Raw genomic sequence first — 14103 nt, 5'->3', positions numbered from 1 at the left:
TGCAGAGCTTTGAACTGATCCATTGGTAGTGGGATCGTTTAGCTCTGTCTATAGCATGCTGCTTCCTATGTTTAGCGTGTATGTAATCCTGTGTCGAGGCTTCCCCAGGTTTTTGCCTCATTATCAGGTACAGCTGGAATTGCTCTTAGCATGCTCTTCACTTCTTATTCTTTTCCAACTTCCTTTTCTGACTCCCATGTTAACTGACATTGTTAACGGTTCTCTCTCCTCAGGTACTGTCCCGTTCTCTCTGAATTCTTCCTTTATCACCCCTCTCCCCAAAAAAACAACCCTTGACCCCCTCTGTCCTTACAACTACCGCCCCATCTCCAACTTCCCTTTCCTTTCCAAAGTCCTTCAATATGTTATCGCCTCCCAAATCCTGGCCCATCTTTTCCACAACTCCAGTTTTGAATCCCTCCAATTAGGTTTCCACCCCGCCACAGTTCCAAAACGGCTCTCATTAAAGTCACAAATCACATCCTTTGTGATATTGACAAAGGTAAACTATCCCTCCTCATCTTTCTTGACTTGTCTGCAGCCTTTGACATGGTTAACCACTCCATCCCTCTCCAATGCCTCTCCACCATCGTCCAGCTGGGTGGGACTGCACTCACCTGGTTCATTCTTATCTATCTAATCGTAGCCAGAGAATCACCTGCACTGGCTTCTCTTCCCGCTCCCACATCGTTACCTCTGGTGTCCCCCAAGGATCTATCCATAGCCCCCTCCTATTTCTTATCTACATATTGCCCCTTGGCGATATCATCCGAAAACACAGCATCAGTTTCCACATGTACACTGATGACAACCAGCTCTACTTCATTACCACTTCTCTCAACCTCTCCACGGTGTCTAAATTGTCAGACTGTTTGTCCGACTTCCAGTTCTGGATGAGCAGAGATTTTCTCTAATTAAACATTGGAAAGACCAAAGCCATTGATTTCAGTCCCCGCCACAAACTCAGTCCCTGAGCCATTGACTCCATCCCTCTCCCCAACATCTGTCTGAGGCTGAACCACACTCTTTGCAAACTTGGTGTCATATTTGACCCTGAAATGAGCTTCTGACCACATATCTGCGGCATAACTAAGACCACCTATTTCAACCTCCTTAACATCGCCCATCGCCACCCTTGCCTCAGCTTATCCTCTGCTGAAACCCTCATCTATGCCTTTGTTACCTCTAGAATTGACTATTTCAATGCACTCCTAGCTGACCTCCCACATTCTACCCTACGTAAACTTGAGGTCATCTAAAACTTGGCTATTGGAGTCCAACTCGCACCAATTCCAGTTCACCCATCACATCTGTGCTCACTGATCTACATTGGCTCCCTGTTAAGCAACGCCTCAATTTCAAAATTCTCATCCTTGTTTTCAAATCCCTCCACAGCCTCGTCCCTCCCTATCTCTGTAATCTCCCCTCGTCCCACAAGCCCCCCCGAGATATCTGCGCTCCTCTAATTCTGCCCTCTTGTGTATCTCTGATTATAATCGCCCAACCATTGGTGGCCATGCCTTCTGTTGCCTAGGCCGTAAGCTCTGGAATTCCCTGTCTTAAACTCTCTGCTTCTTTAACTCTCTCTCTTCCTTTAAAACGCTCCTTAAAGCTTACTCTTTGACCAAGCACCTGCCCTTATGTGGCTTGATGTCAAATTTTTTGTCTTATAATACTCCTGTGAAGCGCCTTGCTACGTTTTACTATGTTAAAGGTGCTATATAAATACACATTGTTGTTGTTGTTGTTGTTGTTGTATTGAACCAGGGTTGGTCATCTGGCTTGATGGTCATGGAGGAGTGAGAGATATGCCGAGCCATGAAGTTATTGACAGTGGTGGTATACAATTCTGCTGCTGCTGCTGATGGCCCATAGCGCCTCATGAATGCCCAGTTATGAGCTGCTAGGTCTGTTCTTAATCTATCCCATTTAGCACAGTGGCAGTGCTACATAACACGATGGAGAGTGTCCTCAATGTGAAGACAGGACTTGAACTCAACAAGGATTGAGGTAAGGATGGCAGATTTCGTTCCATAAAGGATATCAGCGAACCAGTTGGGTGTTTAGGACAATCGTGGTCTCTTTTACTGGTACCAGCTTTTCATTTCCATTAATTGAATTCAAATTCTCAAATTGCCATGGTGGGATTTGAAGTTACGTTCTTTAGATTACTCGTCCAGTAAAAAACCACTATACTATTATACCCGAATAATCATCCCAAATACTTTAATGCAGTTTTCTCAAAAGTGTTTACTAATAGCTCGTGAATCATCTCCAAGAGGCAACATTCTTTATTGAGCTGTTGCTTTTTGATATCACACATCAATCAGTTTTACTTCCTGCTGTGCTCAAAGCATTGGCCAAATGATTGTTCTGCACACATTGTCCTTGTACTAAAGAGAACCCATAAACCCATAAAAAGTTAAATCCCAAAGTATTCGAAATATTCCCTAACATGGTAAAATTAGTGCAGTAAGTCAATATTTTTCATATTTCTAAAATGTTAAAAGCAGAAAGAGAGAAATATTTGTCACTCAGGCCAATCTTAAGGATATGCAATTAAAAAAGTGCTGTTGGCTAGAATTCATGTTTTTCCAACACCCATTATTCTACAATGCTGTGATGCAATTTTTTTCTCTCAATAGGATGAAAGGGCGAGACTCCACTATGATTGCCATCGCCCAAAAATAGGCGATATTTCCAGCGTAGTGCTTGTTTTATTTTTCAGGATCGCTGGAATATCGGCCATTTTAAAAACCGCTAGTTTCGTCTTTTAATTTGGGCGATAGCTTTAGCGACATGAAATGGGCGATAGCGATGTATTCAGTCGTGCAAGGCTGGTGTCCATAGCAACGGCCATTCTGCGGGCAAGCGCTTTTTTTTCAGGCAAAGAACTTTTCCCGTGATTCGGGAGGTCGGGGGTCATCTGCGCATGCTCAGAAGGCAAAGGGAAGGAGAGACAGAAAAGATTTTTGAAGGAAGGTTTGTGGAGGCTTGTGCATTTGAAGGAATTGATACAAAGAATAATCAGATAACATGGAGATGGAGTACAAGGAGTCAGGAGAGAGTGTTGGGGAGGTTGCAGGGAGAAGGAGGGCGGAAGAGGCGAACGAGGCCTTAGTCCATGAGGTGGAGACTCGGTGGGGCCAATTAACCCGAGGTGGGTGTGGGAACACCCCCCCCCCCCACCACCCCCAAGAGTATACCAGCGAATATGGGCGGATATCGCCATGATAGGCCCATGATAGACGAGAGGCAGACCAGTGCCGCAAGCGCTGGAACAGTCTTGTTTCATCCGCAAGAGTAAGTATTAAATTATATTAAATTTATAATTGTAATGATGCACTGACTCATTAATTAGAATGTAAATCTGCTGGATTGTAATTAAGCTGGGTAATCTTGGGTAGCTTTCCTGTTAAGATTTGGACTGGGGTCAGAACCTGTGCCCTTTAAATCTAATGTTGCTGAGATGCCTTAAACTTAATCAACAGTATTAAATATTATTTAAACGCTTTGATAGAAAATTGGGGCCAAAAGAATGACTGGAAACAGACAAACCGCAAACACTCAGCATTTCCACCACTTGAGTTTAGAAGGAGAATTATTAAATTATATCGCTGCTTGTGTGCTATGAGCAACTCTTTAACTTGAACACCGTCTCCTTTTTGGTTAGGTCAGTGGATGGGGCACGACTGAGCACTGACTGTGTGAGTCTCTCCGGCTGCTGTCAGTCACACAGTGACTCAGCCTGGACTAGGAGAGAGCTGCCCTGGCTCACTGTCTACCCTGGGACACTTTTGGACATTAGCTCCGGCCACACGGAGGTCTCTGAGCACAGCCCAGAGACAAAGTACCCCCTCCCCTCATGGTCCTGTCATTGCTGAGCTCACCAGCTCAACAGCGGTCTTGATTCCCCCCCCCCCCCCCCCCCCGGGGGACCTCCATCGATTTCAATAAACAACCTCCCTCCCCTCAGGTGCCAAATGGCATAGCCCATGGATGGGGCCTTTCCTGGGATTTGTACGCGAGAGAGTTGGTGTCAAACATTAGTTCGTAAACATGATCTTTTTAAATATTTTCTCTGAACGTAGATGATATAAGCATGCATTCATAGGGTACAAACCATATTAGCATATAATGTTAACATTAACGATGAATAGCTTGTGAGGTGACTAATTGTGGATTACAATATCTGTTGTGTTTCCGTAATAGTACCGAGACAATTAGCTTATGCCATGCTCTTGTCATGTTTGCAGAGGAAGATATCTAAGAATCAGGCAGAACGCAGGCAGACCGGAGGAGGGCCTACTGACCTTCACGCACGGACCGATCTGAAGGAGCATGCTACAGCCTTAGTAGGCACGCATAATCGTTCTGCCACCCATGGTGGTGCAGATCCCGTTGTTGCGCCACATGAGTATTGTGTAAACCAGTGGTAATTTAAAGTAATTTTGATTATAATATATGAATGATGTAATGTTATGCATGCAGCTTCTGTACTCTTCTGTATTCTCATGTTAATTATATGCAACGTCTCTCATTCACATTTATTGCAGTTGGGTTGCTCCTCATACATATGCCTGCGTAGCGCAAACATCATCATGTCTCCCCTTCTCTGCTGCTAACCTCAATTATGATTTCCAGCTCCCCAGGCTTCCCAGGCGCGATGGGAGGCCCCTGGAGCATCACCCCAATCGCTGCAGGTCGTGCTGACCACGGGTTAAGAGCAAGATACAACCGAGGAGGAGGAGGATGAGCCTGAAGGGTCACCTGTAGTACCTATGGCCACGTCAATGGATGAAGTAGTGAACAAACCATAAGAATTTGGAACAGGAGTAGGCCATCTAGGCCCCTCGAGCCTGCTCCGCCATTCAACAAGATCATGGCTGATCTGGCCGTGGACTCAGCTCCATTTTCCCGCCCGCTCCCCGTAACCCTTAATTCCCTTATTGGTTAAAAATCTATCTATCTGTGACTTGAATACATTCAATGAGCTAGCCTCAACTGCTTCCTTGGGCAGAGAATTCCATAGATTCACAACCCTCTGGGAGAAGAAATTCCTTCTCAACTCGGTTTTAAATTGGCTCCCCCGTATTTTGAGGCTGTGCCCCCTAGTTCTAGTCTCCCTGACCAGAGGAAACAACCTCTTTGCCTCTATCTTGTCTATCCCTTTCATTATTTTAAATGTTTCTATAAGATCACCCCTCATCCTTCTGAACTCCAACGAGTAAAGACCCAGTCTACTCAATCTATCATCATAAGGTAACCCCCTCATCTCCGGAATCAGCCAAGTGAATCGTCTTTGTACCCTCTCCAAAGCTAGTATATCCTTCCTTAAGTAAGGTAACCAAAACTGCACGCAGTACTCCAGGTGCGGCCTCACCAATACCCTGTACAGTTGCAGCAGGACCTCCCTGCTTTTGTACTCCCTCCCTCTCGCAATGAAGGCCAACATTCCATTCGCCTTCCTGATTACCTGCTGCACCTGCAAACTAACTTTTTGGGATTCATGCACAAGGACCCCCAGGTCCCTCTGCACCTCAGCATGTTGTAATTTCTCCCCATTCAAATAATATTCCCTTTTACTGTTTTTTTTCCCAAGGTGGATGACCTCACACTTTCCGACATTGTATTCCATCTGCCAAACCTTAGCCCATTCACTTAACCTATCCAAATCTCTTTGCAGCCTCTCTGTGTCCTCTACACAACCCGCTTCCCCACTAATCTTTGTGTCATCTGCAAATTTTGTTACACTACACTCTGTCCCCTCTTCCAGGTCATCTATGTATATTGTAAACAGTTGTGGTCCCAGCACCGATCCCTGTGGCACACCACTAACCACCGATTTCCAACCCGAAAAGGACCCATTTATCCCGACTCTCTGCTTTCTGTTCGCCAGCCAATTCTCTATCCATGCTAATACATTTCCTCTGACTCCGCGTACCTCTATCTTCTGCTGTAACCTTTTGTGTGGCACCTTATCGAATGCCTTTTGGAAATCTAAATACACCACATCCATCGGTACACCTCTATCCACCATGCTCGTTATATCCTCAAAGAATTCCAGTAAATTAGTTAAACATGATTTCCCCTTCATGAATCCATGCTGCGTCTGCTTGATTGCACTATTCCTATCTAGATGTCCCGCTATTTCTTCTTTAATGATAGTTTCAAGCATTTTCCCCACTCTAGATGTTAAACTAACCGGCCTATAGTTACCTGCCTTTTGTCTGCCCCCTTTTTTAAACAGAGGCGTTACATTAGCTGCTTTCCAATCCACTGGTACCTCCCCAGAGTCCAGAGAATTTTGGTAGATTATAACGAATGCATCTGCTATAACTTCCGCCATCTCTTTTAATAACCTGGGATGCATTTCATCGGGACCAGGGGACTTGTCTACCTTGAGTCCCATTAGCCTGTCCAGCACTACCTCCCTAGTGATAGTGATTGTCTCAAGGTCCTCCCTTCCCACATTCCTGTGACCAGCAATTTTTGGCATGGTTTTTGTGTCTTCCACTGTGAAGACCGAAGCAAAATAATTGTTTAAGGTCTCAGCCATTTCCACATTTCCCATTATTAAATCCCCCTTCTCATCTTCAAAGGGACCAACATTTACTTTGGTCACTCTTTTCCATTTTATATATCTGTAAAAGCTTTTACTATCCGTTTTTATGTTTTGAGCACGTTTACCTTCGTAATCTATCTTTCCTTTCTTTATTGCTTTCTTAGTCATTCTTTGCTGTCGTTTAAAATTTTCCCAATCTTCTATTTTCCCACTAACCTTGGCCACCTTATACGCATTGGTTTTTAATTTGATACTCTCCTTTATTTCCTTGGCTATCCACGGCTGGTTACCCCTTCTCTTACCGCCCTTCTTTTTCACTGGAATATATTTTTGTTGAACACGATGAAAGAGCTCCTTAAAAGTCCTCCACTGTTCCTCAATTATGCCACTGTTTAGTCTGTGTTTTCAGTCTACTTTAGCCAACTCTGCCCTCATCCCACTGTAGTTCCCTTTGTTTAAGCATAGTACGCTCATTTCTGACACAACTTCCTCACCCTCAATCTGTATTACAAATTCAACCATACTGTGATCAATCATTCCGAGAGGATCTTTTACTTGGAGATCGTTTATTATTCCTGTCTCTACATAGGACCAGATCTAAGATAGCTTGCTCCCTTGTAGGTTCTGTAACATACTGTTCTAAGAAACAATCCCGTATGCATTCTATGAATTCCTCCTCAAGGCTACCCCGTGCGATTTGAGTTGACCAATCGATATGTAGGTTAAAATCCCCCATGACTACTGCCGTTCCTTTTTCACATGCCTCCATTATTCCCTTGATTATTGTCCGCCCCACCGTGAAGTTATTATTTGGGGGCCTATAAACTACGCCCACCAGTGACTTTTTCCCCTTACTATCTCTAATCTCCACCCACAATGATTCAACATTTTGTTCATTAGAGCCAATATCGTCTCTCACAACTGCCCTGATATCATCCTTTATTAACAGAGCTACCCCATCTCCTTTCCCTTCTGGTCTATCCTTCCGAATTGTCAGATACCCCTGTATGTTTAATTCCCAGTCTTGGCCACCCTGCAACCATGTTTCTGTAATGGCCACCAAATCATACCCATTTGTAATGATTTGTGCCGTCAACTCATTTACTTTATTTCGAATGCTGCGTGAACAAATACAACGTAAACTGGAAATTAACCACAATGTGATTAGATGATTGGCAAGATTCTAAAACACCCTTAAAATCACTCACAAATTACTTCAATGCTCCCATCCATTTCAAGCAGCCTTTTATTAAACTTCCTCCATACTGCCAGGTTAAGGTCAAGTGTTTGCAGCTTTTCTTGAGTGTCTTTTTAGGCGAGCGATAATCTGGGAGATATTTGAGCACTAGTTTCCATTGTAAAGAGTATTCTGGGCCTTGCACGAATGATGATGGCAGATTTTTTTTTAAAGTAGGCCAAGCGATTCAGCTCATTGCTGTATGCCGAAAGTTGTGCCCGCAATAAATGGACGATAATCGGGCGCTAGTTTCCATTTATCATCGAATATGGGCAATAAACTGAATCTCGGCGCTAAATGGGCACTAAATAGGCGATTATGTGCCGAAAGTCTAGCCCCATATGGTATATTATGGGTTTATGCTGTTCCCCAATCGATTTTGCACATTGTCTCTGTATCAAAGCTTTCATCTGTTTTAAACATTTTTTTAAAAAGTCACTTTTATTTGCCAATGCTTAAACTGAACGAGATTAGCAGCAGTAGCAGATGGGAGACAGGACTCAGTTAGCAGGAGGTGAAAATCAATAATTACACAGTAATTCCATGCTGAGGGCCACAGTATCAGTATCAGGCCTAAAGCAGTAGCATTTCACTCACGGGACTGCATGTTGTACTGAGGAAGACGCAAGCATGCTTCAATCACATACTTAAGTCTTTCAGCAAGTTTCATGAGAATTTGAATGATGAATAATAAAAGAATTGCAAGCTGCCCCACAAGAAGGGGAATTCAATCATGGAAGGTGTTGTGTTCATACTCTATTTGTTGGTTACAGCTCACTAGACAGGCATTAGGACCCTGCAGGAGCTATTCACACATTGCTGTAAACAAGCTGGTTCATGCTGGTTGTGGGACACCATTTTGGGAGTTGCTATAAAGGACACAGTTCGTGACATTACTCATGTTTCAGTTAGTCCATTTATTTATGTACACAACATAATTTGGCGATGAGGATGAATCAAATTAACCTCCCTAACCTCCCATCCCCATCCCCACCTTTCCTCTCCAATTCCATGACCAAGAGGGATAAAAAAACTTTTCTACGTACATCACGGTGAGTGGGTTAGACGGCAACAACGTAACACCAGCTCGCTGCCATGCAACACATATCCACTGCCTCGGCACCAAAGGCCAACACAACTTTGGTCAAATCGAAGACACGGAATCCTACGACAAAGTGGTAAGCGTCCTAGAGAAATATTTTGGGCCAAAGAAAAGTATCATGGTGGAGAGATACAAATTTCATCAAAGGGGGCAAAGGAACGGTGAACCAATCAAACAGTATATCATTTTGTTAACTGAACCGGCCGCTGTAACTTTGGAGCACTCAGAGGAAATGATCAGTGATCAAATTATTGAGAAAACACTTAGTACTTCCTCAAGATTGCGGAGATGAGAGTCGGTGTCCCTGCCCGTGATGAGTATGTCATCTTGAAACACAACCGTCCCCGGGATGGACTTGAGCAGACTTTCCATGTTGTGCTGGAATATAGCAGCCGCCGATCTGATGCCGAATGGGCATCGATTGTACATGAAAAGGCCTCGATGTGTGTTGATGGTGGTGAGTAGCTTAGATTCTTCGGTCAGTTCTTGCGTCATATACACAGATGTGAGGTAAAGTTTCGAGAAAAGTTTTCCTCCAGCCAACGTGGCAAATAGGTCCTCCACTCTGGGCAGTGGATATTGGTCCTGTTGGGAGACTCTGTTTATGGTAGACTTGTAATCCCCACAGATTCGCACGGATCCATCAGGTTTCATGACGGGGACGATGGGGCTTGCCCAGTCGCCGAATTCCACGGGAGAAATTATGTCTTCCCGCAGAAGCCGGTCCAGTTCATTTTCAATCTTTTCCCTCATCACATAAGGCACATTCTAGCCTTGTGATGGACCGGTCTGGCATTCTGTGTGATGTAGATTCTAACTTTAGCCCCTTTGAAGGTGCCCACACCTGGCTGAAAGTGATGTTCAAAACGACTTAGAACTGTTGAGTAGGAGGTCCATTCCTCTGACGACATGGCGTGAACATCATCCCATTTCCAATTAAGTTCTGCTAGCCAGCTTCTCCCCAACAGGGCTGGGAGATCCCCGGGGACAATCCACAGGGAAAGTCAGTGCACCATCCCTTTGTGTGTGACTGAGAGCATGGCGCTGCCAAGGACTGGGACGATTTCTTTAGTATAGTTCCATGTTGACGGGTATCCCATTGAGTAGAACCCTCATCATAATTGGAGGCATCTTGGTGTAAGAACAGTAGACATTGATCATGTTAACCCGCTGTACCTCGGCGTCGCGGGCACTGTTCCAACCATCTTCTGGTCCGCTTTCCGACCCTTCCGATTCGTATACCAGCTGAGCTGCTGTTTTTCTGCACATACGGGCCAGATGCCCTGTGTAGTTGCAGTTTCTGCAAACGGCATGCTGAAATCGACACACCCTGGTTGAGTGTCTTCCCCCACATCTCCAACACAGACCGTTTCCATTGTTTCAGAAGGATGAGCGGCGTCTGGCTGATCTCCCTTGAGCTTCTCTCAATCTATTGTAGATTGCTCGCATTGTGGGTTGATGAGGTTTGATCGGCTGTTCATGTGGCCCTTGATTTTGATGGCTTCTGGCGCCACTGTCTGCTGTTGAAGGCCTGCTCTCCTGCCTTTGTCTGTATGTGGGGGTAGCGGTTTGTTTCACAAAGTGAACCCCTTGTTCCGATGCCTCATTGGTTGTCGTACCCGAAGTCGAGATCAGCCTCGTTTCTTCTTCGCCTGCCAAGAACGTCTTTGCGACCAGTGCTGCTGCTTCTAGAGTCAAGTTCTTAGTCTCTATAAGCTTTCGGAATATGCCTGCGTGCCTTATTCCTTCAATAAAAAAAGTCTCTCAGTACTTCTCTCCTTAGTTCATCGGGGAACTCACATGAACTAGCCAGCCTCCAAAGTTCCACCACGAAGTCAGGTATGCTTTGGCCCACACAGCGTCTGTAGTTGTAGAACCTGTGTCTGGCCATGTGTCGGCTGCTCACTGGCTTCAGGTGGTCTCTCACCAGTGTGTTCAACTCCTCAAATGACTTGCTTGCTGATTTTTCGGGTGCCAGCAGGTCTTTCATTAAAGCGTATGTTTTCGAGCCACAGCTGGTCAAGAGATGGACTCTTCTCTTGTCTGCCTTATCGTCGCCCAGCCAGTCTTTGGTCACAAAGCTTTGCTGGAGCCTTTCTATCAAGTCATCCCAATTGTCTCCAGCATTGTATTTCTCATCTGAACTGTTGGTAGCCATTCTGTGGATTCTGTGATCCCGTAACTCATCGCCACGGTTAAGTCCTGACTCTAATGTACTGACTTACACGAGAGACATGCTGAAGTCAAGGTCACTCAGGACCTGCACCTTTAATTCCAGCTCTCCAGTGCTGCACTTTCCTGAGACCTCCCTTTATATACCTCAGTGGGACAGCTATGGAGTGTCTCCTGCAAGTGCACCCCTGTTGATAAGGTATGCTTATTGTTACAGGTCATATCCAGTTACAGTCATGTATAGCATGGTAAGATACAGTTATATACAGTAATGTGAGATACATGACAGGAACGATGGCTGCCTAGCTACTGGTGATAGAGCAGTAATTCCCAAGTCGCTTCAACAGCCGTTCTCGCATTGGCACACGATGGACACCCTGGCATTGTCCGCATGAAGCAGAGATGTCGTGATTCAGTTTGGGCCTGGGATTGACACTCGCATCGAGGAGTTTGTCTCACACTGCGAAGCATGCAGTCTGAGCGAAAAGGCCACAAACATCCGACCAGCACCAATGAAGCCCATTTCATGGCCACAATGACCATGGCAACAACTTCAGTTGGATATCTTCGGTCGAGTTGAAGCAGCTCCATAGCACCAACGTTTCCTTGTTGTAGTACATGACCTGCATTCCCAATGGTCAGAAATCGCTACAAGTTCAGTGACCTCATCAATGATCGTTGCTATTCCGCAGCGTATGTTCACAAAGTGGGGCCTCCCAGAGGTCATAATCACTGACAATGGACAACAGTTTATGTCTGACCAGTTCGTGGATTTTCTATCTCGTCATGCTATCGAGCATTGCCTTACTGCTCGGTACAATCCTCAAAACATCGGAGGTCTTGAGCGATTTAACCACGTCATCAAAGTGGGTTTGAAAGCCAACCTCACAGCAGGCCAAACGTTCGATGAAGCACATACCGTTCGACAAAGCACTCGCTAATGGGGAAGACACCCGCTGAGCTCATGATTGGACGGAATCTTCGCTGGCTACTGGACATTCTCAAACCCCCATCCAAACCTAGCGCGAAGATAACCTCGCTTGCATCCCAGATTTCGGAATGCCAATGAAAAGTGAAGTCGTACACTGACACAAAACTACGCGCTCAGAAACCCCAACTGAAGAACTGAGATTGGGTCAGAGTTAAGCACCCAGACCATAGTCATAAGCTTGTATTTTCACTTTCGCCTCCAAAACAGATCAGGCGAAACTTCAGCCCTCACATCTATGAGCTCAATGATGGAACTCGATGGAATACTCGTAGACTGATCCAACTCACAGGCCAACAGACCAGCAGGATGGAACAGAAGCAGAAGCTTCCCAACCGAAAACCTCGATCAAACACCGCAAGCTCCACGCCAGTCTCAACGTATCAGAACGTGGCCTGATTATCTCAAGGACTTTGTCTGTCCTTAGACTGTGTTTTCAAAAGGGGGGAAATAAGTTGTGTTCATACTCTATTTGTTTGTTACAGCTCACTGGACGGGCATTAGGACCCTGCGGCAGCTATTCACACACTGCTGTAAACAAGCTGGTTCATGCTGGTTTTTGGACACCATTTTGGGAGTTGCTATAAAGGACACAGTTAGTTACATTACTCCTGTTTCAGTTAGTCTGTTTATTTATGTACACAACAGAAGGTAGTTCAGCCTACAATGTCATACCAAAGGGTGCTGGTGTACTTTAGTTACTTTGCACACATTGTACAAATCAAGCGGTATATTTGCAATGTGTTAAGCTGCTTTAGTTAATTATTGCAACTTCAAATCATTGGGTTCCCTAGTTCACTGTGAAAGGAAAAATAAACTGCTCAAAAAGACAAATTGCTTAGTAGTATCTGCACACTAATTGATGTTAATAGTTTCTACTCTCATTATTTACCATCCAAACACCCTGAACAGTAAATTCGATAATGAACTTTAATATTGGCTCTGAAATTGTGATCGGAGACTTCCCGTGGGCAGATGCCTCCGACCACAAAATTTGACAGTTCGCAAGTGCCATATTTCGATGCATGCGGTTTGTGTGCCTAAACCCGAACCTTGCGAGGCCTCTTCGGGCAGATGCGCACATGGTACGCACCCAGAGAGGCCACAATTTCAGGGCCATTATTTTAGTATTTTATAAACAAAAAGGTTGTTTTTCATTTCTTGAGGGCATTTTAATAAGATTTTATACCCCAGAAAATTGGTTAAAACTGTTAAAACTATTAAATGCCACATAGTACCGAACACCAAATAAGGATGATTGGTATGGGAGGAAAAGTACAGTAAGCTCAACCATGCCTTTCACCAATGTTATTCCTCACCTAGGAATGCTTGAAGCTAACAATGGGTACCACAACTGGAAAAAAGAATTCAGTTCCCTGCAATTATACCATTCATCACAGAAAATGCCTATGAAACATGGGGCTAGACTTTCCACTTTCAGGCTAAGGCCGAAAAAAATGGGCCTTGTTCCAGCAATGCGGGACCTATCGCCAGTGCTGATTGCCGGCTCAAGGCCCATTTTTTTTTTTTGCGATTTTCTACTCGGCCTTAGCCGGCAATGTCAAATGGGCAATGTCATTTCTCGGCGATCTCCTGATCGCCCAAAGAAAACGGAAGTGAATTTAAAAAAAGCTTCCCTAGCAACCACATTACTGCGCATGCGCAGGCTGATTTTTTTTTTCAGTTTGATGCTTCTTCCCGCGTTTTGAGACGTCAAGGGTCTTCACATATGCTCAGAAGCTCTGGGTGGGTCTGGGAGAGAGAGAGAGAGAGAGGAGAAAGGAAGCAGGTCAGAACGTGTTATCCAAATTACAGATAAATTTAAAGAATGGACGGAGATGCAGGAAAGAGAAGGGCCAAACCCTTCAGCGAAGAGGCAAATGATGCCCTTGTAAATGCTGTTAGCTCCAGGTGGGAGGATCTGACACGGGGTGGGCAGGGGAAACCTCCACTCTGTGCATATCGCAGGAATTGGTCCGAAATAGCTGACGTCGTCACATCGGCCTCCAATGAAACGCGCACACCGGACCAGTCCGCAA

Source organism: Pristiophorus japonicus, chromosome 6, assembly GCF_044704955.1.
Source record: "Pristiophorus japonicus isolate sPriJap1 chromosome 6, sPriJap1.hap1, whole genome shotgun sequence".
NCBI lineage: Eukaryota > Metazoa > Chordata > Chondrichthyes > Pristiophoridae > Pristiophorus > Pristiophorus japonicus.
This window is presented reverse-complemented; position numbering follows the sequence as displayed.